At 42.9% G+C, this 26,454-nt stretch overlaps 14 non-coding genes across 14 annotated transcripts; all 14 read right to left on the reverse strand.

Annotated features, from left to right (window-relative positions):
• Positions 1-1,174: 1,174 nt before the first annotated feature.
• Positions 1,175-1,474, reverse strand: LOC147734194 (signal recognition particle RNA). Its single transcript, XR_015307930.1, has one exon.
• A 1,597-nt stretch (positions 1,475-3,071) lies between these two features.
• LOC147734195 (signal recognition particle RNA) lies at positions 3,072-3,371 on the reverse strand. Its single transcript, XR_015307681.1, has one exon.
• Positions 3,372-4,969: 1,598 nt separating this feature from the next.
• On the reverse strand, positions 4,970-5,269 carry LOC147734196 (signal recognition particle RNA). The gene has a single exon (XR_015308271.1).
• A 1,597-nt stretch (positions 5,270-6,866) lies between these two features.
• LOC147734197 (signal recognition particle RNA) lies at positions 6,867-7,166 on the reverse strand. The gene has a single exon (XR_015307825.1).
• A 1,596-nt stretch (positions 7,167-8,762) lies between these two features.
• LOC147734198 (signal recognition particle RNA) lies at positions 8,763-9,062 on the reverse strand. Its single transcript, XR_015307960.1, has one exon.
• Positions 9,063-10,664: 1,602 nt separating this feature from the next.
• LOC147734199 (signal recognition particle RNA) lies at positions 10,665-10,964 on the reverse strand. The gene has a single exon (XR_015307759.1).
• Positions 10,965-12,561: 1,597 nt separating this feature from the next.
• Positions 12,562-12,861, reverse strand: LOC147734200 (signal recognition particle RNA). Its single transcript, XR_015307990.1, has one exon.
• A 1,596-nt stretch (positions 12,862-14,457) lies between these two features.
• On the reverse strand, positions 14,458-14,757 carry LOC147734201 (signal recognition particle RNA). Its single transcript, XR_015308059.1, has one exon.
• Positions 14,758-16,354: 1,597 nt separating this feature from the next.
• On the reverse strand, positions 16,355-16,654 carry LOC147734202 (signal recognition particle RNA). Its single transcript, XR_015308187.1, has one exon.
• A 1,598-nt stretch (positions 16,655-18,252) lies between these two features.
• LOC147734203 (signal recognition particle RNA) lies at positions 18,253-18,552 on the reverse strand. Its single transcript, XR_015308190.1, has one exon.
• A 1,597-nt stretch (positions 18,553-20,149) lies between these two features.
• Positions 20,150-20,449, reverse strand: LOC147734204 (signal recognition particle RNA). Its single transcript, XR_015308237.1, has one exon.
• A 1,596-nt stretch (positions 20,450-22,045) lies between these two features.
• On the reverse strand, positions 22,046-22,345 carry LOC147734205 (signal recognition particle RNA). The gene has a single exon (XR_015308057.1).
• A 1,598-nt stretch (positions 22,346-23,943) lies between these two features.
• On the reverse strand, positions 23,944-24,243 carry LOC147734206 (signal recognition particle RNA). The gene has a single exon (XR_015308038.1).
• A 1,602-nt stretch (positions 24,244-25,845) lies between these two features.
• On the reverse strand, positions 25,846-26,145 carry LOC147734207 (signal recognition particle RNA). The gene has a single exon (XR_015307718.1).
• Between the last annotated feature and the right edge of the window lie 309 nt (positions 26,146-26,454).

Raw genomic sequence — 26,454 nt, forward strand, 5'->3', positions numbered from 1 at the left:
CTGTAGCCATCCATCCCTTCTTGTTATGCCGAGCCAGCCAATGTTGAGAAAAGCAGCAAGGGTCACAATGATGGAAGACATCTGCCACATTGGAAGTTATAAAGTGGTATGCAGTGGGAGGGCTAGAAGAGTTATTATAAAGAATGAATATGCGTCATTCTGTTCTCTAGCCTCAACAGCTTCAAGAGAGTAACTCTTGCTGGCCAAGAAGACCAATGTCAGTTCAGCTTGAGCAGGTGAAAGCTTGCCTGATTCTGCAAAAGGATGAGATTACGCTTTTGGGTTAGAAGTGGTTGCGGGCTACTGCATACTAAGAAACCGTTTATTGAGGTCCGGTTGGATTACTCGATCTTCTCCCACCTCAAAATCAGCTGCTAATTCAGTGTTCTATACCAATGAGCTATTTTTGTCCTCCCTGCCCCTTCCAGCGAATGGGTCCCCCTGACTAACAAAAGTGATTCAAACAGATTTGTATACCTTTTCATAGGAGACTTCATGACGTATTTTATACCGTGCCAATGCAAGGTAGATTGAGTAATGATCTGGACAGCCCCATACTGGAGAACTGCAGCGCCTGTCAACCTGATCCCTTCTGCTGGTATTGTTAAACAACATCAAGATTTAAAAGTATTAAACCGCAAGAGTTGGCTGGAGTAAGGCCGAAGGCTCCAATGTTTGGGAGTTGCACAGTTCTCAGTCTTTTCATGTTTCTCTCAAAGAGCGAAGGGCCCTCTTATTTCTCCTTCTCATTCATATATGGAATTGAATGAGGGCTAATCAAAAAATGAATTAGAGCTGGACGTAGGAATGCAGCAGAAGACCCAGCAAACGCATTTCAAAGTTGCTCTTCTAAGGATACCTTTGTACTTGACAGATCAATTTAATCCTACAGGTGCTCTAAAATGAAGAATGCATTTCAGTCATCCTTGCAGAAAATCACACAGCCATCTATTCTAGGCTGCACAGAGTTTTCCGTCCTCTCCACCTGCTAGCTTGTTGTTGCAATATGTTGCAATTCTGGAGAATTGTCTGCTATGCTAGAATGCCCGGCCCAGTTCAATTGTTCATTGTACTTCCTGCAAAAATATCAAAAGAAAAACAAAGATTTGGTTTTGGAAAAATAATTCTTTACCATCTTGTAAAAATCAAAACGTTCACATTTGAGTCAAAAAAAGAGAGGCTAGGTCTCACTATTTTGCTCAAGCTGTGTTACACCTACTGCTCTCAGGTGCTGTCCTGCTACCGATGGGCATGGAAGCTTTGGCCTGCTCTGTTTCCAGCCTGGGTCAGTGCACCTCTCATTACACAACCTGAAATTCTAGAGCTCCCTCTAGAACACCATATTGATACCCAACTTAGCATGGACACCTGATCAACACAGCTGAGTGCAGCCCAGAACCCCTGAGCTCAAGCAATCCACAAGCCTCAGCCTCCCAAGTAGCTAGGACAACAGGCACACGCCACCATGCCCGGCAATTACTGCACATGTCCTAATGATGAAATGCATTGCTTAAGTAAGGATAATGATAAAGTACGGTGTAATGAATTGATGGTATGCCAACCGTATTTCAAGAAAATCTATTTCACTATCCTTCAAAGAAAGGAAAATAATGTCTTATCAAGAAGCAGTGTGAATATGGGAAGGGCCTTTAAAAAGATGTGGAGTGTCCTAAAGGAAAAGAAGAGGGTTGAACTGATTTAAGGGAGAGAGGAAGTAGGGTCAGAAAGTTTGTGAAGGGGATGTGAATACAATATAGATACTAGTATTTAGTGAGTGAGAGATAGGTAGAGGGAGAGAGGAGAAAGAAAGTGAGGGAGAAGAGCCAACTTAGGGCTGAGTTTCTCATTATCTGCCAGTGACTCCCTGTAGAACCTTACAGGCACAATTCAGGCTCTCCTGTAGCCATCCATCCCTTCTTGTTATGCCGAGCCAGCCAATGTTGAGAAAAGCAGCAAGGGTCACAATGATGGCAGACATCTGCCACATTGGAAGTTATAAAGTGGTATGGAGTGGGAGGGCTAGAAGAGTTATTATAAAGAATGAATACGCGTCATTCTGTTCTCTAGCCTCAACAGCTTCAAGAGAGGAACTCTTGCTGGCCGAGAAGACCAATGTCAGTTCAGCTTGAGCAGGTGAAAGCTTGCCTGATTCTGCAAAAGGATGAGATTACGCTTTTGGGTTAGAAGTGGTTGCGGGCTACTGCATACTAAGAAACCGTTTATTGAGGTCCGGTTGGATTACTCGATCTTCTCCCACCTCAAAATCAGCTGCTAATTCAGTGTTCTATACCAATGAGCTATTTTTGTCCTCCCTGCCCCTTCCAGCGAATGGGTCCCCCTGACTAACAAAAGTGATTCAAACAGATTTGTATACCTTTTCATAGGAGACTTCATGACGTATTTTATACTGTGCCAATGCAAGGTAGATTGAGTAATGATCTGGACAGCCCCATACTGGAGAACTGCAGCGCCTGTCAACCTGATCCCTTCTGCTGGGATTGTTAAACAACATCAAGATTTAAAAGTATTAAACCGCAAGAGTTGGCTGGAGTAAGGCCGAAGGTTCCAATGTTTGGGAGTTACACAGTTCTCAGTCTTTTCATGTTTCTCTCAAAGAGCGAAGGGCCCTCTTATTTCTCCTTCTCATTCATATATGGAATTGAATGAGAGCTAATCAAAACATGAATTAGAGCTGGAAGTAGGAATGCAGCAGAAGACCCAGCAAACGCATTTCAAAGTTGCTCTTCTAAGGATACTTTAGTACTTGACAGATCAATTTAATCCTACAGGTGCTCTAAATTGAAGAATGCATTTCAGTCATCCTTGCAGAAAATCACACCGCCATCTATTCTAGGCTGCACAGAGTTTTCAGTCCCCTCCACCTGCTAGATTGTTGTTGCAATATGTCGCAATTCTGGAGAATTGTCTGCTATGCTAGAATGCCCGGCCCAGTTCAAATGTTCATTGTACTTCCTGCAAAAATATCAAAAGAAAAACAAAGATTTGGTTTTGGACAAATAATTCATTACCATCTTGTAAAAATCAAAACGTTCACATTTGAGTCAAAAAAAGAGAGGCTAGGTCTCACTATTTTGCTCAAGCTGTGTTACACCTACTGCTCTTAGGTGCTGTCCTGCTACCGATGGGCATGGAAGCTTTGGCCTGCTCTGTTTCCAGCCTGGGTCGGTGCACCTCTCATTACACAACCTGAAATTCTAGAGCTCCCTCTAGAACATCATATTGATACCCAGCGTAGCATGGACACCTGATCAACACAGCTGAGTGCAGCCCAGAACGCCTGAGCTCAAGCAATCCACAAGCCTCAGACTCCCAAGTAGCTAGGACAACAGGCACACACCACCATGCCCGGCAAACACAGCACATGTCCTAATGATGAAATGCATTGCTTAAGTAAGGATAATGATAAAGTACGGTGTAATGAATTGATGGTATGCCAACCGTATTTCAAGAAAATCTATTTCACTATCCTTCAAAGAAAGGAAAATAATGTCTTATCAAGAAGCAGTGTGAATATGGGAAGGGCCTTTAAAAAAGATGTGGAGTTTCCTAAAGGAAAAGAAGAAGGTTGAACTGATTTAAGGGAGAGAGGAAGTAGGGTCAGAAAGTTTGTGAAGGGGATGTGAATACAATATAGATACTAGTATTTAGAGAGTCAGAGATAGGTAGAGGGAGAGAGGAGAAAGAAAGTGAGAGAGAAGAACCAACTTAGGGCTGAGTTTCTCATTATCTGCCAGTGACTCCCTGTAGAACCTTACAGGCACAATTCAGGCTCTCCTGTAGCCATCCATCCCTTCTTGTTATGCCGATCCAGCCAATGTTGAGAAAAGTAGCAAGGGTAACAATGATGGAAGACATCTGCAACATTGGAAGTTATAAAGTGGTATGGAGTGGGAGGGCTAGAAGAGTTATTATAAAGAATGAATACGCGTCATTCTGTTCTCTAGCCTCAACAGCTTCAAGAGAGGAACTCTTGCTGGCGGAGAAGACCAATGTCAGTTCAGCTTGAGCAGGTGAAAGCTTGCCTGATTCTGCAAAAGGATGAGATTACGCTTTTGGGTTAGAAGTGGTTGCGGGCTACTGCATACTAAGAAACCTTTTTTTGAGGTCCGGTTGGATTACTCGATCTTCTCCCACCTCAAAATCAGCTGCTAATTCAGTGTTCTATACCAATGAGCTATTTTTGTCCTCCCTGCCCCTTCCAGCGAATGGGTCACCCTGACTAACAAAAGTGATTCAAACAGATTTGTATACCTTTTCATAGGAGACTTCATGACGTATTTTATACTGTGCCAATGCAAGGTAGATTGAGTAATGATCTGGACAGCCCCATACTGGAGAACTGCAGCGCCTGTCAACCTGATCCCTTCTGCTGGGATTGTTAAACAACATCAAGATTTAAAAGTATTAAACCGCAAGAGTTGGCTGGAGTAAGGCCGAAGGCTCCAATGTTTGGGAGTTGCACAGTTCTCAGTCTTTTCATGTTTCTCTCAAAGAGCGAAGGGCCCTCTTATTTCTCCTTCTCATTCATATATGGAATTGAATGAGGGCTAATCAAAAAATGAATTAGAGCTGGACGTAGGAATGCAGCAGAAGACCCAGCAAACGCATTTCAAAGTTGCTCTTCTAAGGATACTTTTGTACTTGACAGATCAATTTAATCCTACAGGTGCTCTAAAATGAAGAATGCATTTCAGTCATTCTTGCAGAAAATCACACAGCCATCTATTCTAGGCTGCACAGAGTTTTCCGTCCTCTCCACCTGCTAGATTGTTGTTGCAATATGTTGCAATTCTGGAGAATTGTCTGCTATGCTAGAATGCCCGGCCCAGTTCAAATGTTCATTGTACTTCCTGCAAAAATATCAAAAGAAAAACAAAGATTTGGTTTTGGAAAAATAATTCATTACCATCTTGTAAAAATCAAAACGTTCACATTTGAGTCAAAAAAAGAGAGGCTAGGTCTCACTATTTTGCTCAGGCTGTGTTACACCTACTGCTCTCAGGTGCTGTCCTGCTACCGATGGGCATGGAAGCTTTGGCCTGCTCTGTTTTCAGCCTGGGTTGGTGCACCTCTCATTACACAACCTGAAATTCTAGAGCTCCCTCTAGAACACCATATTGATACCCAGCGTAGCATGGACACCTGATCAACACAGCTGAGTGCAGCCAAGAACCCCTGAGCTCAAGCAATCCACAAGCCTCAGCCTCCCAAGTAGCTAGGACAACAGGCACACGCCACCATGCCCGGCAAACACAGCACATGTCCTAATGATGAAATGCATTGCTTAAGTAAGGATAATGATAAAGTACGGTGTAATGAATTGATGGTATGCCAACCGTATTTCAAGAAAATCTATTTCACTATCCTTCAAAGAAAGGAAAATAATGTCTTATCAAGAAGCAGTGTGAATATGGGAAGGGCCTTTAAAAAGATGTGGAGTTTCCTAAAGGAAAAGAAGAGGGTTGAACTGATTTAAGGGAGAGAGGAAGTAGGGTCAGAAAGTTTGTGAAGGGGATGTGAAAACAATATAGATACTAGTATTTAGTGAGTGAGAGATAGGTAGAGGGAGAGAGGAGAAAGAAAGTGAGAGAGAAGAGCCAACTTAGGGCTGAGTTTCTCATTATCTGCCAGTGACTCCCTGTAGAACCTTACAGGCACAATTCAGGCTCTCCTGTAGCCATCCATCCCTTCTTGTTATGCCGAGCCAGCCAATGTTGAGAAAAGCAGCAAGGGTCACAATGATGGAAGACATCTGCCACATTGGAAGTTATAAAGTGGTATGGAGTGGGAGGGCTAGAAGAGTTATTATAAAGAATGAATATGCGTCATTCTGTTCTCTAGCCTCATCAGCTTCAAGAGAGGAACTCTTGCTGGCTGAGAAGACCAATGTCAGTTCAGCTTGAGCAGGTGAAAGCTTGCCTGATTCTGCAAAAGGATGAGATTACGCTTTTGGGTTAGAAGTGGTTGCGGGCTACTGCATACTAAGAAACCGTTTATTGAGGTCCGGTTGGATTACTCGATCTTCTCCCACCTCAAAATCAGCGGCTAATTCAGAGTTCTATACCAATGAGCTATTTGTGTCCTCCCTGCCCCTTCCAGCGAATGGGTCCCCCTGACTAACAAAAGTGATTCAAACAGATTTGTATACCTTTTCATAGGAGACTTCATGACGTATTTTATACTGTGCCAATGCAAGGTAGATTGAGTAATGATCTGGACAGCCCCATACTGGAGAACTGCAGCGCCTGTCAACCTGATCCCTTCTGCTGGGATTGTTAAACAACATCAAGATTTAAAAGTATTAAACCGCAAGAGTTGGCTGGAGTAAGGCCGAAGGCTCCAATGTTTGGGAGTTGCACAGTTCTCAGTCTTTTCAGGTTTCTCTCAAAGAGCGAAGGGCCCTCTTATTTCTCCTTCTCATTCATATATGGAATTGAATGAGGGCTAATCAAAAAATGAATTAGAGCTCGACGTAGGAATGCAGCAGAAGACCCAGCAAACGCATTTCAAAGTTGCTCTTCTAAGGATACTTTTGTACTTGACAGATCAATTTAATCCTACAGGTGCTCTAAAATGAAGAATGCATTTCAGTCATCCTTGCAGAAAATCACACAGCCATCTATTCTAGGCTGCACAGAGTTTTCCATCCTCTCCACCTGCTAGCTTGTTGTTGCAATATGTCGCAATTCTGGAGAATTGTCTGCTATGCTAGAATGCCCGGCCCAGTTCAATTGTTCATTGTACTTCCTGCAAAAATATCAAAAGAAAAACAAAGATTTGGTTTTGGAAAAATAATTCATTACCATCTTGTAAAAATCAAAACGTTCACATTTAAGTCAAAAAAAGAGAGGCTAGGTCTCACTATTTTGCTCAAGCTGTGTTACACCTACTGCTCTCAGGTGCTGTCCTGCTACCGATGGGCATGGAAGCTTTGGCCTGCTCTGTTTCCAGCCTGGGTCGGTGCACCTCTCATTACACAACCTGAAATTCTAGAGCTCCCTCTAGAACACCATATTGATACCCAACGTAGCATGGACACCTGATCAACACAGCTGAGTGCAGCCCAGAACCCCTGAGCTCAAGCAATCCACAAGCCTCAGCCTCCCAAGTAGCTAGGACAACAGGCACACGCCACCATGCCCGGCAAACACAGCACATGTCCTAATGATGAAATGCATTGCTTAAGTAAGGATAATGATAAAGTACGGTGTAATGAATTGATGGTATGCCAACCGTATTTCAAGAAAATCTATTTCACTATCCTTCAAAGAAAGGAAAATAATGTCTTATCAAGAAGCAGTGTGAATATGGGAAGGGCCTTTAAAAAGATGTGGAGTGTCCTAAAGGAAAAGAAGAGGGTCGAACTGATTTAAGGGAGAGAGGAAGTAGGGTCAGAAAGTTTGTGAAGGGGATGTGAATACAATATAGATACTAGTGTTTAGTGAGTGAGAGATAGGTAGAGGGAGAGAGGAGAAAGAAAGTGAGGGAGAAGAGCCAACTTAGGGCTGAGTTTCTCATTATCTGCCAGTGACTCCCTGTAGAACCTTACAGGCACAATTCAGGCTCTCCTGTAGCCATCCATCCCTTCTTGTTATGCCGAGCCAGCCAATGTTGAGAAAAGCAGCAAGGGTCACAATGATGGAAGACATCTGCCACATTGGAAGTTATAAAGTGGTATGGAGTGGGAGGGCTAGAAGAGTTATTATAAAGAATGAATATGCGTCATTCTGTTCTCTAGCCTCAACAGCTTCAAGAGAGTAACTCTTGCTGGCCAAGAAGACCAATGTCAGTTCAGCTTGAGCAGGTGAAAGCTTGCCTGATTCTGCAAAAGGATGAGATTACGCTTTTGGGTTAGAAGTGGTTGCGGGCTACTGCATACTAAGAAACCGTTTATTGAGGTCCGGTTGGATTACTCGATCTTCTCCCACCTCAAAATCAGCTGCTAATTCAGTGTTCTATACCAATGAGCTATTTTTGTCCTCCCTGCCCCTTCCAGCGAATGGATCCCCCTGACTAACAAAAGTGATTCAAACAGATTTGTATACCTTTTCATAGGAGACTTCATGACGTATTTTATACTGTGCCAATGCAAGGTAGATTGAGTAATGATCTGGACAACCCCATACTAGAGAACTGCAGCGCCTGTCAACCTTATCCCTTCTGCTGGTATTGTTAAACAACATCAAGATTTAAAAGTATCAAACCGCAAGAGTTGGCTGGAGTAAGGCCGAAGGCTCCAATGTTTGGAAGTTGCACAGTTCTCAGTCTTTTCATGTTTCTCTCAAAGAGCGAAGGGCCCTCTTATTTCTCCTTCTCATTCATATATGGAATTGAATGAGGGCTAATCAAAAATGAATTAGAGCTGGACGTAGGAATGCAGCAGAAGACCCAGCAAACGCATTTCAAAGTTGCTCTTCTAAGGATACCTTTGTACTTGACAGATCAATTTAATCCTACAGGTGCTCTAAAATGAAGAATGCATTTCAGTCATCCTTGCAGAAAATCACACAGCCATCTATTCTAGGCTGCACAGAGTTTTCCGTCCTCTCCACCTGCTAGCTTGTTGTTGCAATATGTCGCAATTCTGGAGAATTGTCTGCTATGCTAGAATGCCCGGCCCAGTTCAAATGTTCATTGTACTTCCTGCAAAAATATCAAAAGAAAAACAAAGATTTGGTTTTGGAAAAATAATTCATTACCATCTTGTAAAAATCAAAACGTTCACATTTGAGTCAAAAAAAGAGAGTCTAGGTCTCACTATTTTGCTCAAGCTGTGTTACACCTACTGCTCTCAGGTGCTGTCCTGCTACCGATGGGCATGGAAGCTTTGGCCTGCTCTGTTTCCAGCCTGGGTCGGTGCACCTCTCATTACACAACCTGAAATTCTAGAGCTCCCTCTAGAACACCATATTGATACCCAACGTAGCATGGACACCTGATCAACACAGCTGAGTGCAGCCCAGAACCCCTGAGCTCAAGCAATCCACAAGCCTCAGCCTCCCAAGTAGCTAGGACAACAGGCACACGCCACCATGCCCGGCAAACACAGCACATGTCCTAATGATGAAATGCATTGCTTAAGTAAGGATAATGATAAAGTACGGTGTAATGAATTGATGGTATGCCAACCGTATTTCAAGAAAATCTATTTCACTATCCTTCAAAGAAAGGAAAATAATGTCTTATCAAGAAGCAGTGTGAATATGGGAAGGGCCTTTAAAAAAGATGTGGAGTTTCCTAAAGGAAAAGAAGAGGGTTGAACTGATTTAAGGGAGAGAGGAAGTAGGGTCAGAAAGTTTGTGAAGTGGATGTGAATACAATATAGATACTAGTATTTAGTGAGTGAGAGATAGGTAGAGGGAGAGAGGAGAAAGAAAGTGAGGGAGAAGAGCCAACTTAGGGCTGAGTTTCTCATTATCTGCCAGTGACTCCCTGTAGAACCTTACATGCACAATTCAGGCTCTCCTGTAGCCATCCATCCCTTCTTGTTATGCCGAGCCAGCCAATGTTGAGAAAAGCAGCAAGGGTCACAATGATGGAAGACATCTGCCACATTGGAAGTTATAAAGTGGTATGGAGTGGGAGGGCTAGAAGAGTTATTATAAAGAATGAATATGCGTCATTCTGTTCTCTAGCCTCAACAGCTTCAAGAGAGGAACTCTTGCTGGCCGAGAAGACCAATGTCAGTTCAGCTTGAGCAGGTGAAAGCTTGCCTGATTCTGCAAAAGGATGAGATTACGCTTTTGGGTTAGAAGTGGTTGCGGGCTACTGCATACTAAGAAACCGTTTATTGAGGTCCGGTTGGATTACTCGATCTTCTCCCACCTCAAAATCAGCTGCTAATTCAGTGTTCTATACCAATGAGCTATTTTTGTCCTCCCTGCCCCTTCCAGCGAATGGGTCCCCCTGACTAACAAAAGTGATTCAAACAGATTTGTATACCTTTTCATAGGAGACTTCATGACGTATTTTATACTGTGCCAATGCAAGGTAGATTGAGTAATGATCTGGACAGCCCCATACTGGAAAACTGCAGCGCCTGTCAACCTGATCCCTTCTGCTGGTATTGTTAAACAACATCAAGATTTAAAAGTATTAAACCGCAAGAGTTGGCTGGAGTAAGGCCGAAGGCTCCAATGTTTGGGAGTTGCACAGTTCTCAGTCTTTTCATGTTTCTCTCAAAGAGTGAAGGGCCCTCTTATTTCTCCTTCTCATTCATATATGGAATTGAATGAGGGCTAATCAAAAAATGAATTAGAGCTGGACGTAGGAATGCAGCAGAAGACCCAGCAAATGCATTTCAAAGTTGCTCTTCTAAGGATACTTTTGTACTTGACAGATCAATTTAATCCTACAGGTGCTCTAAAATGAAGAATGCATTTCAGTCATTCTTGCAGAAAATCACACAGCCATCTATCTATTCTAAGCTGCACAGAGTTTTCCGTCCTCTCCACCTGCTAGCTTGTTGTTGCAATATGTTGCAATTCTGGAGAATTGTCTGCTATGCTAGAATGCCCGGCCCTATTCAAATGTTCATTGTACTTCCTGCAAAAATATCAAAAGAAAAACAAAGATTTGGTTTTGGAAAAATAATTCATTACCATCTTGTAAAAATCAAAACGTTCACATTTGAGTCAAAAAAAGAGAGGCTAGGTCTCACTATTTTGCTCAAGCTGTATTACACCTACTGCTCTGAGGTGCTGTCCTGCTACCGATGGGCATGGTAGCTTTGGCCTGCTCTGTTTTCAGCCTGGGTCGGTCCACCTCTCATTACACAACCTGAAATTCTAGAGCTCCCTCTAGAACACCATATTGATACCCAACGTAGCATGGACACCTGATCAACACAGCTGAGTGCAGCCCAGAACCCCTGATCTCAAGCAATCCACAAGCCTCAGCTTCCCAAGTAGCTAGGACAACAGGCACACGCCACCATGCCCGGCAAACACAGCACATGTCCTAATGATGAAATGCATTGCTTAAGTAAGGATAATGATAAAGTACGGTGTAATGAATTGATGGTATGCCAACCGTATTTCAAGAAAATCTATTTCACTATCCTTCAAAGAAAGGAAAATAATGTCTTATCAAGAAGCAGTGTGAATATGGGAAGGGCCTTTAAAAAAGATGTGGAGTTTCCTAAAGGAAAAGAAGAGGGTTGAACTGATTTAAGGGAGAGAGGAAGTAGGGTCAGAAAGTTTGTGAAGTGGATGTGAATACAATATAGATACTAGTATTTAGTGAGTGAGAGATAGGTAGAGGGAGAGAGGAGAAAGAAAGTGAGGGAGAAGAGCCAACTTAGGGCTGAGTTTCTCATTATCTGCCAGTGACTCCCTGTAGAACCTTACATGCACAATTCAGGCTCTCCTGTAGCCATCCATCCCTTCTTGTTATGCCGAGCCAGCCAATGTTGAGAAAAGCAGCAAGGGTCACAATGATGGAAGACATCTGCCACATTGGAAGTTATAAAGTGGTATGGAGTGGGAGGGCTAGAAGAGTTATTATAAAGAATGAATATGCGTCATTCTGTTCTCTAGCCTCAACAGCTTCAAGAGAGTAACTCTTGCTGGCCAAGAAGACCAATGTCAGTTCAGCTTGAGCAGGTGAAGCTTGCCTGATTCTGCAAAAGGATGAGATTACGCTTTTGGGTTAGAAGTGGTTGCGGGCTACTGCATACTAAGAAACCGTTTATTGAGGTCCGGTTGGATTACTCGATCTTCTCCCACCTCAAAATCAGCTGCTAATTCAGTGTTCTATACCAATGAGCTATTTTTGTCCTCCCTGCCCCTTCCAGCGAATGGGTCCCCCTGACTAACAAAAGTGATTCAAACAGATTTGTATACCTTTTCATAGGAGACTTCATGACGTATTTTATACTGTGCCAATGCAAGGTAGATTGAGTAATGATCTGGACAGCCCCATACTGGAGAACTGCAGCGCCTGTCAACCTGATCCCTTCTGCTGGTATTGTTAAACAACATCACGATTTAAAAGTATTAAACCGCAAGAGTTGGCTGGAGTAAGGCCGAAGGCTCCAATGTTTGGGAGTTGCACAGTTCTCAGTCTTTTCATGTTTCTCTCAAAGAGCGAAGGGCCCTCTTATTTCTCCTTCTCATTCATATATGGAATTGAATGAGGGCTAATCAAAAAATGAATTAGAGCTGGACGTAGGAATGCAGCAGAAGACCCAGCAAACGCATTTCAAAGTTGCTCTTCTAAGGATACCTTTGTACTTGACAGATCAATTTAATCCTACAGGTGCTCTAAAATGAAGAATGCATTTCAGTCATCCTTGCAGAAAATCACACAGCCATCTATTCTAGGCTGCACAGAGTTTTCCGTCCTCTCCACCTGCTAGCTTGTTGTTGCAATATGTTGCAATTCTGGAGAATTGTCTGCTATGCTAGAATGCCCGGCCCAGTTCAATTGTTCATTGTACTTCCTGCAAAAATATCAAAAGAAAAACAAAGATTTGGTTTTGGAAAAATAATTCATTACCATCTTGTAAAAATCAAAACATTCACATTTGAGTCAAAAAAAGAGAGGCTAGGTCTCACTATTTTGCTCAAGCTGTGTTACACCTACTGCTATCAGGTGCTGTCCTGCTACCGATGGGCATGGAAGCTTTGGCCTGCTCTGTTTCCAGCCTGGGTCGGTGCACCTCTCATTACACAACCTGAAATTCTAGAGCTCCCTCTAGAACACCATATTGATACCCAACTTAGCATGGACACCTGATCAACACAGCTGAGTGCAGCCCAGAACCCCTGAGCTCAAGCAATCCACAAGCCTCAGCCTCCCAAGTAGCTAGGACAACAGGCACACGCCACCATGCCCGGCAATTACTGCACATGTCCTAATGATGAAATGCATTGCTTAAGTAAGGATAATGATAAAGTACGGTGTAATGAATTGGCGGTATGCCAACCGTATTTCAAGAAAATCTATTTCACTATCCTTCAAAGAAAGGAAAATAATGTCTTATCAAGAAGCAGTGTGAATATGGGAAGGGCCTTTAAAAAGATGTGGAGTGTCCTAAAGGAAAAGAAGAGGGTTGAACTGATTTAAGGGAGAGAGGAAGTAGGGTCAGAAAGTTTGTGAAGGGGATGTGAATACAATATAGATACTAGTATTTAGTGAGTGAGAGATAGGTAGAGGGAGAGAGGAGAAAGAAAGTGAGGGAGAAGAGCCAACTTAGGGCTGAGTTTCTCATTATCTGCCAGTGACTCCCTGTAGAACCTTACAGGCACAATTCAGGCTCTCCTGTAGCCATCCATCCCTTCTTGTTATGCCGAGCCAGCCAATGTTGAGAAAAGCAGCAAGGGTCACAATGATGGAAGACATCTGCCACATTGGAAGTTATAAAGTGGTATGGAGTGGGAGGGCTAGAAGAGTTATTATAAAGAATGAATATGCGTCATTCTGTTCTCTAGCCTCAACAGCTTCAAGAGAGTAACTCTTGCTGGCCAAGAAGACCAATGCCAGTTCAGCTTGAGCAGGTGAAAGCTTGCCTGATTCTGCAAAAGGATGAGATTACGCTTTTGGGTTAGAAGTGGTTGCGGGCTACTGCATACTAAGAAACCGTTTATTGAGGTCCGGTTGGATTACTCGATCTTATCCCACCTCAAAATCAGCTGCTAATTCAGTGTTCTATACCAATGAGCTATTTTTGTCCTCCCTGCCCCTTCCAGCGAATGGATCCCCCTGACTAACAAAAGTGATTCAAACAGATTTGTATACCTTTTCATAGGAGACTTCATGACGTATTTTATACTGTGCCAATGCAAGGTAGATTGAGTAATGATCTGGACAGCCCCATACTGGAGAACTGCAGCGCCTGTCAACCTGATCCCTTCTGCTGGTATTGTTAAACAACATCAAGATTTAAAAGTATTAAACCGCAAGAGTTGGCTGGAGTAAGGCCGAAGGCTCCAATGTTTGGGAGTTGCACAGTTCTCAGTCTTTTCATGTTTCTCTCAAAGAGCGAAGGGCCCTCTTATTTCTCCTTCTCATTCATATATGGAATTGAATGAGGGCTAATCAAAAAATGAATTAGAGCTGGACGTAGGAATGCAGCAGAAGACCCAGCAAACGCATTTCAAAGTTGCTCTTCTAAGGATACCTTTGTACTTGACAGATCAATTTAATCCTACAGGTGCTCTAAAATGAAGAATGCATTTCAGTCATCCTTTCAGAAAATCACACAGCCATCTATTCTAGGCTGCACAGAGTTTTCCGTCCTCTCCACCTGCTAGCTTGTTGTTGCAATATGTCGCAATTCTGGAGAATTGTCTGCTATGCTAGAATGCCCGGCCCAGTTCAAATGTTCATTGTACTTCCTGCAAAAATATCAAAAGAAAAACAAAGATTTGGTTTGGAAAAATAATTCATTACCATCTTGTAAAAATCAAAACGTTCACATTTGAGTCAAAAAAAGAGAGGCTAGGTCTCACTATTTTGCTCAAGCTGTGTTACACCTACTGCTCTCAGGTGCTGTCCTGCTACCGATGGGCATGGAAGCTTTGGCCTGCTCTGTTTCCAGCCTGGGTCGGTGCACCTCTCTTTACACAACCTGAAATTCTAGAGCTCCCTCTAGAACACCATATTGATACCCAATGTAGCATGGACACCTGATCAACACAGCTGAGTGCAGCCCAGAACCCCTGAGCTCAAGCAATCCACAAGCCTCAGCCTCCCAAGTAGCTAGGACAACAGGCACACGCCACCATGCCCGGCAAACACAGCACATGTCCTAATGATGAAATGCATTGCTTAAGTAAGGATAATGATAAAGAACGGTGTAATGAATTGATGGTATGCCAACCGTATTTCAAGAAAATCTATTTCACTATCCTTCAAAGAAAGGAAAATAATGTCTTATCAAGAAGCAGTGTGAATATGGGAAGGGCCTTTAAAAAAGATGTGGAGTTTCCTAAAGGAAAAGAAGAGGGTTGAACTGATTAAAGGGAGAGAGGAAGTAGGGTCAGAAAGTTTGTGAAGGGGATGTGAATACAATATAGATACTAGTATTTAGTGAGTGAGAGATAGGTAGAGGGAGAGAGGAGAAAGAAAGTGAGAGAGAAGAGCCAACTTAGGGCTGAGTTTCTCATTATCTGCCAGTGACTCCCTGTAGAACCTTACAGGCACAATTCAGGCTCTCCTGTAGCCATCCATCCCTTCTTGTTATGCCGAGCCAGCCAATGTTGAGAAAAGCAGCAAGGGTCACAATGATGGAAGACATCTGCCACATTGGAAGTTATAAAGTGGTATGGAGTGGGAGGGCTAGAAGAGTTATTATAAAGAATGAATACGCGTCATTCTGTTCTCTAGCCTCAACAGCTTCAAGAGAGGAACTCTTGCTGGCCGAGAAGACCAATGTCAGTTCAGCTTGAGCAGGTGAAAGCTTGCCTGATTCTGCAAAAGGATGAGATTACGCTTTTGGGTTAGAAGTGGTTGCGGGCTACTGCATACTAAGAAACCGTTTATTGAGGTCCGGTTGGATTACTCGATCTTCTCCCACCTCAAAATCAGCTGCTAATTCAGTGTTCTATACCAATGAGCTATTTTTGTCCTCCCTGCCCCTTCCAGCGAATGGGTCCCCCTGACTAACAAAAGTGATTCAAACAGATTTGTATACCTTTTCATAGGAGACTTCATGACGTATTTTATACTGTGCCAATGCAAGGTAGATTGAGTAATGATCTGGACAGCCCCATACTGGAGAACTGCAGCGCCTGTCAACCTGATCCCTTCTGCTGGGATTGTTAAACAACATCAAGATTTAAAAGTATTAAACCGCAAGAGTTGGCTGGAGTAAGGCCGAAGGCTCCAATGTTTGGGAGTTACACAGTTCTCAGTCTTTTCATGTTTCTCTCAAAGAGCGAAGGGCCCTCTTATTTCTCCTTCTCATTCATATATGGAATTGAATGAGAGCTAATCAAAACATGAATTAGAGCTGGAAGTAGGAATGCAGCAGAAGACCCAGCAAACGCATTTCAAAGTTGCTCTTCTAAGGATACTTTAGTACTTGACAGATCAATTTAATCCTACAGGTGCTCTAAATTGAAGAATGCATTTCAGTCATCCTTGCAGAAAATCACACAGCCATCTATTCTAGGCTGCACAGAGTTTTCAGTCCCCTCCACCTGCTAGATTGTTGTTGCAATATGTCGCAATTCTGGAGAATTGTCTGCTATGCTAGAATGCCCGGCCCAGTTCAAATGTTCATTGTACTTCCTGCAAAAATATCAAAAGAAAAACAAAGATTTGGTTTTGGACAAATAATTCATTACCATCTTGTAAAAATCAAAACGTTCACATTTGAGTCAAAAAAGAGAGGCTAGGTCTCACTATTTTGCTCAAGCTGTGTTACACCTACTGCTCTCAGGTGCTGTCCTGCTACCGATGGGCATGGAAGCTTTGGCCTGCTCTGTTTCCAGCCTGGGTCGGTGCACCTCTCATTACACAACCTGAAATTCTAGAGCTCCCTCTAGAACATCATATTGATACCCAGCGTAGCATGGACACCTGATCAACACAGCTGAGTGCAGCCCAGAACCCCTGAGCTCAAGCAATCCACAAGCCTCAGACTCCCAAGTAGCTAGGACAACAGGCACACACCACCATGCCCGGCAAACACAGCACATGTCCTAATGATGAAATGCATTGCTTAAGTAAGGATAATGATAAAGTACGGTGTAATGAATTGATGGTATGCCAACCGTATATCAAGAAAATCTATTTCACTATCCTTCAAAGAAAGGAAAATAATGTCTTATCAAGAAGCAGTGTGAATATGGGAAGGGCCTTTAAAAAAGATGTGGAGTTTCCTAAAGGAAAAGAAGAGGGTTGAACTGATTTAAGGGAGAGAGGAAGTAGGGTCAGAAAGTTTGTGAAGGGGATGTGAATACAATATAGATACTAGTATTTAGAGAGTCAGAGATAGGTAGAGGGAGAGAGGAGAAAGAAAGTGAGAGAGAAGAGCCAACTTAGGGCTGAGTTTCTCATTATCTGCCAGTGACTCCCTGTAGAACCTTACAGGCACAATTCAGGCTCTCCTGTAGCCATCCATCCCTTCTTGTTATGCCGAGCCAGCCAATGTTGAGAAAAGTAGCAAGGGTCACAATGATGGAAGACATCTGCAACATTGGAAGTTATAAAGTGGTATGGAGTGGGAGGGCTAGAAGAGTTATTATAAAGAATGAATACGCGTCATTCTGTTCTCTAGCCTCAACAGCTTCAAGAGAGGAACTCTTGCTGGCCGAGAAGACCAATGTCAGTTCAGCTTGAGCAGGTGAAAGCTTGCCTGATTCTGCAAAAGGATGAGATTACGCTTTTGGGTTAGAAGTGGTTGCGGGCTACTGCATACTAAGAAACCTTTTTTTGAGGTCCGGTTGGATTACTCGATCTTCTCCCACCTCAAAATCAGCTGCTAATTCAGTGTTCTATACCAATGAGCTATTTTTGTCCTCCCTGCCCCTTCCAGCGAATGGGTCCCCCTGACTAACAAAAGTGATTCAAACAGATTTGTATACCTTTTCATAGGAGACTTCATGACGTATTTTATACTGTGCCAATGCAAGGTAGATTGAGTAATGATCTGGACAGCCCCATACTGGAGAACTGCAGCGCCTGTCAACCTGATCCCTTCTGCTGGGATTGTTAAACAACATCAAGATTTAAAAGTATTAAACCGCAAGAGTTGGCTGGAGTAAGGCCGAAGGCTCCAATGTTTGGGAGTTGCACAGTTCTCAGTCTTTTCATGTTTCTCTCAAAGAGCGAAGGGCCCTCTAATTTCTCCTTCTCATTCATATATGGAATTGAATGAGGGCTAATCAAAAAATGAATTAGAGCTGGACGTAGGAATGCAGCAGAAGACCCAGCAAACGCATTTCAAAGTTGCTCTTCTAAGGATACTTTTGTACTTGACAGATCAATTTAATCCTACAGGTGCTCTAAAATGAAGAATGCATTTCAGTCATCCTTGCAGAAAATCACACAGCCATCTATTCTAGGCTGCACAGAGTTTTCCGTCCTCTCCACCTGCTAGCTTGTTGTTGCAATATGTTGCAATTCTGGAGAATTGTCTGCTATGCTAGAATGCCCGGCCCAGTTCAAATGTTCATTGTACTTCCTGCAAAAATATCAAAAGAAAAACAAAGATTTGGTTTTGGAAAAATAATTCATTACCATCTTGTAAAAATCAAAACGTTCACATTTAAGTCAAAAAAAGAGAGGCTAGGTCTCATTATTTTGCTCAAGCTGTGTTACACCTACTGCTCTCATGTGCTGTCCTGCTACCGATGGGCATGGAAGCTTTGGCCTGCTCTGTTTCCAGCCTGGGTCGGTGCACCTCTCATTACACAACCTGAAATTCTAGAGCTCCCTCTAGAACACCATATTGATACCCAACGTAGCATGGACACCTGATCAACACAGCTGAGTGCAGCCCAGAACCCCTGAGCTCAAGCAATCCACAAGCCTCAGCCTCCCAAGTAGCTAGGACAACAGGCACACGCCACCATGCCCGGCAAACACAGCACATGTCCTAATGATGAAATGCATTGCTTAAGTAAGGATAATGATAAAGTACGGTGTAATGAATTGATGGTATGCCAACCGTATTTCAAGAAAATCTATTTCACTATCCTTCAAAGAAAGGAAAATAATGTCTTATCAAGAAGCAGTGTGAATATGGGAAGGGCCTTTAAAAAGATGTGGAGTTTCCTAAAGGAAAAGAAGAGGGTTGAACTGATTTAAGGGAGAGAGGAAGTAGGGTCAGAAAGTTTGTGAAGGGGATGTGAAAACAATATAGATACTAGTATTTAGTGAGTGAGAGATAGGTAGAGGGAGAGAGGAGATAGAAAGTGAGGGAGAAGAGCCAACTTAGGGCTGAGTTTCTCATTATCTGCCAGTGACTCCCTGTAGAACCTTACAGGCACAATTCAGGCTCTCCTGTAGCCATCCATCCCTTCTTGTTATGCCGAGCCAGCCAATGTTGAGAAAAGCAGCAAGGGTCACAATGATGGAAGACATCTGCCACATTGGAAGTTATAAAGTGGTATGGAGTGGGAGGGCTAGAAGAGTTATTATAAAGAATGAATACGCGTCATTCTGTTCTCTAGCCTCAACAGCTTCAAGAGAGGAACTCTTGCTGGCCGAGAAGACCAATGTCAGTTCAGCTTGAGCAGGTGAAAGCTTGCCTGATTCTGCAAAAGGATGAGATTACGCTTTTGGGTTAGAAGTGGTTGCGGGCTACTGCATACTAAGAAACCGTTTATTGAGGTCCGGTTGGATTACTCGATCTTCTCCCACCTCAAAATCAGCTGCTAATTCAGTGTTCTATACCAATGAGCTATTTTTGTCCTCCCTGCCCCTTCCAGCGAATGGGTCCCCCTGACTAACAAAAGTGATTCAAACAGATTTGTATACCTTTTCATAGGAGACTTCATGACGTATTTTATACTGTGCCAATGCAAGGTAGATTGAGTAATGATCTGGACAGCCCCATACTGGAGAACTGCAGCGCCTGTCAACCTGATCCCTTCTGCTGGTATTGTTAAACAACATCAAGGTTTAAAAGTATTAAACCGCAAGAGTTGGCTGGAGTAAGGCCGAAGGCTCCAATGTTTGGGAGTTGCACAGTTCTCAGTCTTTTCATGTTTCTCTCAAAGAGCGAAGGGCCCTCTTATTTCTCCTTCTCATTCATATATGGAATTGAATGAGGGCTAATCAAAAAATGAATTAGAGCTCGACGTAGGAATGCAGCAGAAGACCCAGCAAACGCATTTCAAAGTTGCTCTTCTAAGGATACTTTTGTACTTGACAGATCAATTTAATCCTACAGGTGCTCTAAAATGAAGAATGCATTTCAGTCATCCTTGCAGAAAATCACACAGCCATCTATTCTAGGCTGCACAGAGTTTTCCATCCTCTCCACCTGCTAGCTTGTTGTTGCAATATGTCGCAATTCTGGAGAATTGTCTGCTATGCTAGAATGCCCGGCCCAGTTCAATTGTTCATTGTACTTCCTGCAAAAATATCAAAAGAAAAACAAAGATTTGGTTTTGGAAAAATAATTCATTACCATCTTGTAAAAATCAAAACGTTCACATTTAAGTCAAAAAAAGAGAGGCTAGGTCTCATTATTTTGCTCAAGCTGTGTTACACCTACTGCTCTCAGGTGCTGTCCTGCTACCGATGGGCATGGAAGCTTTGGCCTGCTCTGTTTCCAGCCTGGGTCGGTGCACCTCTCATTACACAACCTGAAATTTTAGAGCTCCCTCTAGAACACCATATTGATACCCAACGTAGCATGGACCCCTGATCAACACAGCTGAGTGCAGCCCAGAACCCCTGAGCTCAAGCAATCCACAAGCCTCAGCCTCCCAAGTAGCTAGGACAACAGGCACACGCCACCATGCCCGGCAAACACAGCACATGTCCTAATGATGAAATGCATTGCTTAAGTAAGGATAATGATAAAGTACGGTGTAATGAATTGATGGTATGCCAACCGTATTTCAAGAAAATCTATTTCACTATCCTTCAAAGAAAGGAAAATAATGTCTTATCAAGAAGCAGTGTGAATATGGGAAGGGCCTTTAAAAAGATGTGGAGTGTCCTAAAGGAAAAGAAGAGGGTCGAACTGATTTAAGGGAGAGAGGAAGTAGGGTCAGAAAGTTTGTGAAGGGGATGTGAATACAATATAGATACTAGTATTTAGTGAGTGAGAGATAGGTAGAGGGAGAGAGGAGAAAGAAAGTGAGGGAGAAGAGCCAACTTAGGGCTGAGTTTCTCATTATCTGCCAGTGACTCCCTGTAGAACCTTACAGGCACAATTCAGGCTCTCCTGTAGCCATCCATCCCTTCTTGTTATGCCGAGCCAGCCAATGTTGAGAAAAGCAGCAAGGGTCACAATGATGGAAGACATCTGCCACATTGGAAGTTATAAAGTGGTATGGAGTGGGAGGGCTAGAAGAGTTATTATAAAGAATGAATATGCGTCATTCTGTTCTCTAGCCTCAACAGCTTCAAGAGAGTAACTCTTGCTGGCCAAGAAGACCAATGTCAGTTCAGCTTGAGCAGGTGAAAGCTTGCCTGATTCTGCAAAAGGATGAGATTACGCTTTTGGGTTAGAAGTGGTTGCGGGCTACTGCATACTATGAAACCGTTTATTGAGGTCCGGTTGGATTACTCGATCTTCTCCCACCTCAAAATCAGCTGCTAATTCAGTGTTCTATACCAATGAGCTATTTTTGTCCTCCCTGCCCCTTCCAGCGAATGGATCCCCTGACTAACAAAAGTGATTCAAACAGATTTGTATACCTTTTCATAGGAGACTTCATGACGTATTTTATACTGTGCCAATGCAAGGTAGATTGAGTAATGATCTGGACAACCCCATACTAGAGAACTGCAGCGCCTGTCAACCTTATCCCTTCTGCTGGTATTGTTAAACAACATCAAGATTTAAAAGTATTAAACCGCAAGAGTTGGCTGGAGTAAGGCCGAAGGCTCCAATGTTTGGGAGTTGCACAGTTCTCAGTCTTTTCATGTTTCTCTCAAAGAGCGAAGGGCCCTCTTATTTCTCCTTCTCATTCATATATGGAATTGAATGAGGGCTAATCAAAAAATGAATTAGAGCTGGACGTAGGAATGCAGCAGAAGACCCAGCAAACGCATTTCAAAGTTGCTCTTCTAAGGATACCTTTGTACTTGACAGATCAATTTAATCCTACAGGTGCTCTAAAATGAAGAACGCATTTCAGTCATCCTTGCAGAAAATCACACAGCCATCTATTCTAGGCTGCACAGAGTTTTCCGTCCTCTCCACCTGCTAGCTTGTTGTTGCAATATGTCGCAATTCTGGAGAATTGTCTGCTATGCTAGAATGCCCGGCCCAGTTCAAATGTTCATTGTACTTCCTGCAAAAATATCAAAAGAAAAACAAAGATTTGGTTTTGGAAAAATAATTCATTACCATCTTGTAAAAATCAAAACGTTCACATTTGAGTCAAAAAAAGAGAGTCTAGGTCTCACTATTTTGCTCAAGCTGTGTTACACCTACTGCTCTCAGGTGCTGTCCTGCTACCGATGGGCATGGAAGCTTTAGCCTGCTCTGTTTCCAGCCTGGGTCGGTGCACCTCTCATTACACAACCTGAAATTCTAGAGCTCCCTCTAGAACACCATATTGATACCCAACGTAGCATGGACACCTGATCAACACAGCTGAGTGCAGCCCAGAACCCCTGAGCTCAAGCAATCCACAAGCCTCAGCCTCCCAAGTAGCTAGGACAACAGGCACACGCCACCATGCCCGGCAAACACAGCACATGTCCTAATGATGAAATGCATTGCTTAAGTAAGGATAATGATAAAGTACGGTGTAATGAATTGATGGTATGCCAACCGTATTTCAAGAAAATCTATTTCACTATCCTTCAAAGAAAGGAAAATAATGTCTTATCAAGAAGCAGTGTGAATATGGGAAGGGCCTTTAAAAAAGATGTGGAGTTTCCTAAAGGAAAAGAAGAGGGTTGAACTGATTTAAGGGAGAGAGGAAGTAGGGTCAGAAAGTTTGTGAAGTGGATGTGAATACAATATAGATACTAGTATTTAGTGAGTGAGAGATAGGTAGAGGGAGAGAGGAGAAAGAAAGTGAGGGAGAAGAGCCAACTTAGGGCTGAGTTTCTCATTATCTGCCAGTGACTCCCTGTAGAACCTTACATGCACAATTCAGGCTCTCCTGTAGCCATCCATCCCTTCTTGTTATGCCGAGCCAGCCAATGTTGAGAAAAGCAGCAAGGGTCACAATGATGGAAGACATCTGCCACATTGGAAGTTATAAAGTGGTATGGAGTGGGAGGGCTAGAAGAGTTATTATAAAGAATGAATATGCGTCATTCTGTTCTCTAGCCTCAACAGCTTCAAGAGAGTAACTCTTGCTGGCCAAGAAGACCAATGTCAGTTCAGCTTGAGCAGGTGAAAGCTTGCCTGATTCTGCAAAAGGATGAGATTACGCTTTTGGGTTAGAAGTGGTTGCGGGCTACTGCATACTAAGAAACCGTTTATTGAGGTCCGGTTGGATTACTCGATCTTCTCCCACCTCAAAATCAGCTGCTAATTCAGTGTTCTATACCAATGAGCTATTTTTGTCCTCCCTGCCCCTTCCAGCGAATGGGTCCCCCTGACTAACAAAAGTGATTCAAACAGATTTGTATACCTTTTCATAGGAGACTTCATGACGTATTTTATACTGTGCCAATGCAAGGTAGATTGAGTAATGATCTGGACAGCCCCATACTGGAGAACTGCAGCGCCTGTCAACCTGATCCCTTCTGCTGGTATTGTTAAACAACATCACGATTTAAAAGTATTAAACCGCAAGAGTTGGCTGGAGTAAGGGCGAAGGCTCCAATGTTTGGGAGTTGCACAGTTCTCAGTCTTTTCATGTTTCTCTCAAAGAGCGAAGGGCCCTCTTATTTCTCCTTCTCATTCATATATGGAATTGAATGAGGGCTAATCAAAAAATGAATTAGAGCTGGACGTAGGAATGCAGCAGAAGACCCAGCAAATGCATTTCAAAGTTGCTCTTCTAAGGATACTTTTGTACTTGACAGATCAATTTAATCCTACAGGTGCTCTAAAATGAAGAATGCATTTCAGTCATTCTTGCAGAAAATCACACAGCCATCTATTCTAGGCTGCACAGAGTTTTCCGTCCTCTCCATCTGCTAGCTTGTTGTTGCAATATGTTGCAATTCTGGAGAATTGTCTGCTATGCTAGAATGCCCGGCCCAGTTCAAATGTTCATTGTACTTCCTGCAAAAATATCAAAAGAAAAATAAAGATTTGGTTTTGGAAAAATAATTCATTACCATCTTGTAAAAATCAAAACGTTCACATTTGAGTCAAAAAAAGAGAGGCTAGGTCTCACTATTTTGCTCAAGCTGTGTTACACCTACTGCTCTCAGGTGCTGTCTTGCTACCGATGGGCATGGAAGCTTTGGCCTGCTCTGTTTCCAGCCTGGGTCGGTGCACCTCTCATTACACAACCTGAAATTCTAGAGCTCCCTCTAGAACACCATATTGATACCCAGCGTAGCATGGACACCTGATCAACACAGCTGAGTGCAGCCCAGAACCCCTGAGCTCAAGCAATCCACAAGCCTCAGCCTCCCAAGTAGCTAGGACAACAGGCACACGCCACCATGCCCGGCAAACACAGTACATGTCCTAATGATGAAATGCATTGTTTAAGTAAGGATAATGATAAAGTACGGTGTAATGAATTGATGGTATGCCAACCGTATTTCAAGAAAATCTATTTCACTATCCTTCAAAGAAAGGAAAATAATGTCTTATCAATAAGCAGTGTGAATATGGGAAGGGCCTTTAAAAAAGATGTGGAGTTTCCTAAAGGAAAAGAAGAGGGTTGAACTGATTTAAGGGAGAGAGGAAGTAGGGTCAGAAAGTTTGTGAAGGGGATGTGAATACAATATAGATACTAGTATTTAGAGAGTGAGAGATAGGTAGAGGGAGAGAGGAGAAAGAAAGTGTGAGAGAAGAGCCAACTTAGGGCTGAGTTTCTCATTATCTGCCAGTGACTCCCTGTAGAACCTTACAGGCACAATTCAGGCTCTCCTGTAGCCATCCATCCCTTCTTGTTATGCCGAGCCAGCCAATGTTGAGAAAAGCAGCAAGGGTCACAATGATGGAAGACATCTACCACATTGGAAGTTATAAAGTGGTATGGAGTGGGAGGGCTAGAAGAGTTATTATAAAGAATGAATATGCGTCATTCTGTTCTCTAGCCTCAACAGCTTCAAGAGAGGAACTCTTGCTGGCCGAGAAGACCAATGTCAGTTCAGCTTGAGCAGGTGAAAGCTTGCCTGATTCTGCAAAAGGATGAGATTACGCTTTTGGGTTAGAAGTGGTTGCGGGCTACTGCATACTAAGAAACCGTTTATTGAGGTCCGGTTGGATTACTCGATCTTCTCCCACCTCAAAATCAGCTGCTAATTCAGTGTTCTATACCAATGAGCTATTTTTGTCCTCCCTGCCCCTTCCAGCGAATGGGTCCCCCTGACTAACAAAAGTGATTCAAACAGATTTGTATACCTTTTCATAGGAGACTTCATGACGTATTTTATACTGTGCCAATGCAAGGTAGATTGAGTAATGATCTGGACAGCCCCATACTGGAAAACTGCAGCGCCTGTCAACCTGATCCCTTCTGCTGGTATTGTTAAACAACATCAAGATTTAAAAGTATTAAACCGCAAGAGTTGGCTGGAGTAAGGCCGAAGGCTCCAATGTTTGGGAGTTGCACAGTTCTCAGTCTTTTCATGTTTCTCTCAAAGAGTGAAGGGCCCTCTTATTTCTCCTTCTCATTCATATATGGAATTGAATGAGGGCTAATCAAAAAATGAATTAGAGCTGGACGTAGGAATGCAGCAGAAGACCCAGCAAATGCATTTCAAAGTTGCTCTTCTAAGGATACTTTTGTACTTGACAGATCAATTTAATCCTACATGTGCTCTAAAATGAAGAATGCATTTCAGTCATTCTTGCAGAAAATCACACAGCCATCTATCTATTCTAAGCTGCACAGAGTTTTCCGTCCTCTCCACCTGCTAGCTTGTTGTTGCAATATGTTGCAATTCTGGAGAATTGTCTGCTATGCTAGAATGCCCGGCCCTATTCAAATGTTCATTGTACTTCCTGCAAAAATATCAAAAGAAAAACAAAGATTTGGTTTTGGAAAAATAATTCATTACCATCTTGTAAAAATCAAAACGTTCACATTTGAGTCAAAAAAAGAGAGGCTAGGTCTCACTATTTTGCTCAAGCTGTATTACACCTACTGCTCTGAGGTGCTGTCCTGCTACCGATGGGCATGGTAGCTTTGGCCTGCTCTGTTTTCAGCCTGGGTCGGTCCACCTCTCATTACACAACCTGAAATTCTAGAGCTCCCTCTAGAACACCATATTGATACCCAACGTAGCATGGACACCTGATCAACACAGCTGAGTGCAGCCCAGAACCCCTGATCTCAAGCAATCCACAAGCCTCAGCCTCCCAAGTAGCTAGGACAACAGGCACACGCCACCACGCCCGGCAAACACAGCACATGTCCTAATGATGAAATGCATTGCTTAAGTAAGGATAATGATAAAGTACGGTGTAATGAATTGATGGTATGCCAACCGTATTTCAAGAAAATCTATTTCACTATCCTTCAAAGAAAGGAAAATAATGTCTTATCAAGAAGCAGTGTGAATATGGGAAGGGCCTTTAAAAAAGATGTGGAGTTTCCTAAAGGAAAAGAAGAGGGTTGAACTGATTTAAGGGAGAGAGGAAGTAGGGTCAGAAAGTTTGTGAAGTGGATGTGAATACAATATAGATACTAGTATTTAGTGAGTGAGAGA

The sequence above is a fragment of the Lissotriton vulgaris genome, chromosome 1_2, assembly GCF_964263255.1.
Source record: "Lissotriton vulgaris chromosome 1_2, aLisVul1.2, whole genome shotgun sequence".
NCBI lineage: Eukaryota > Metazoa > Chordata > Amphibia > Caudata > Salamandridae > Lissotriton > Lissotriton vulgaris.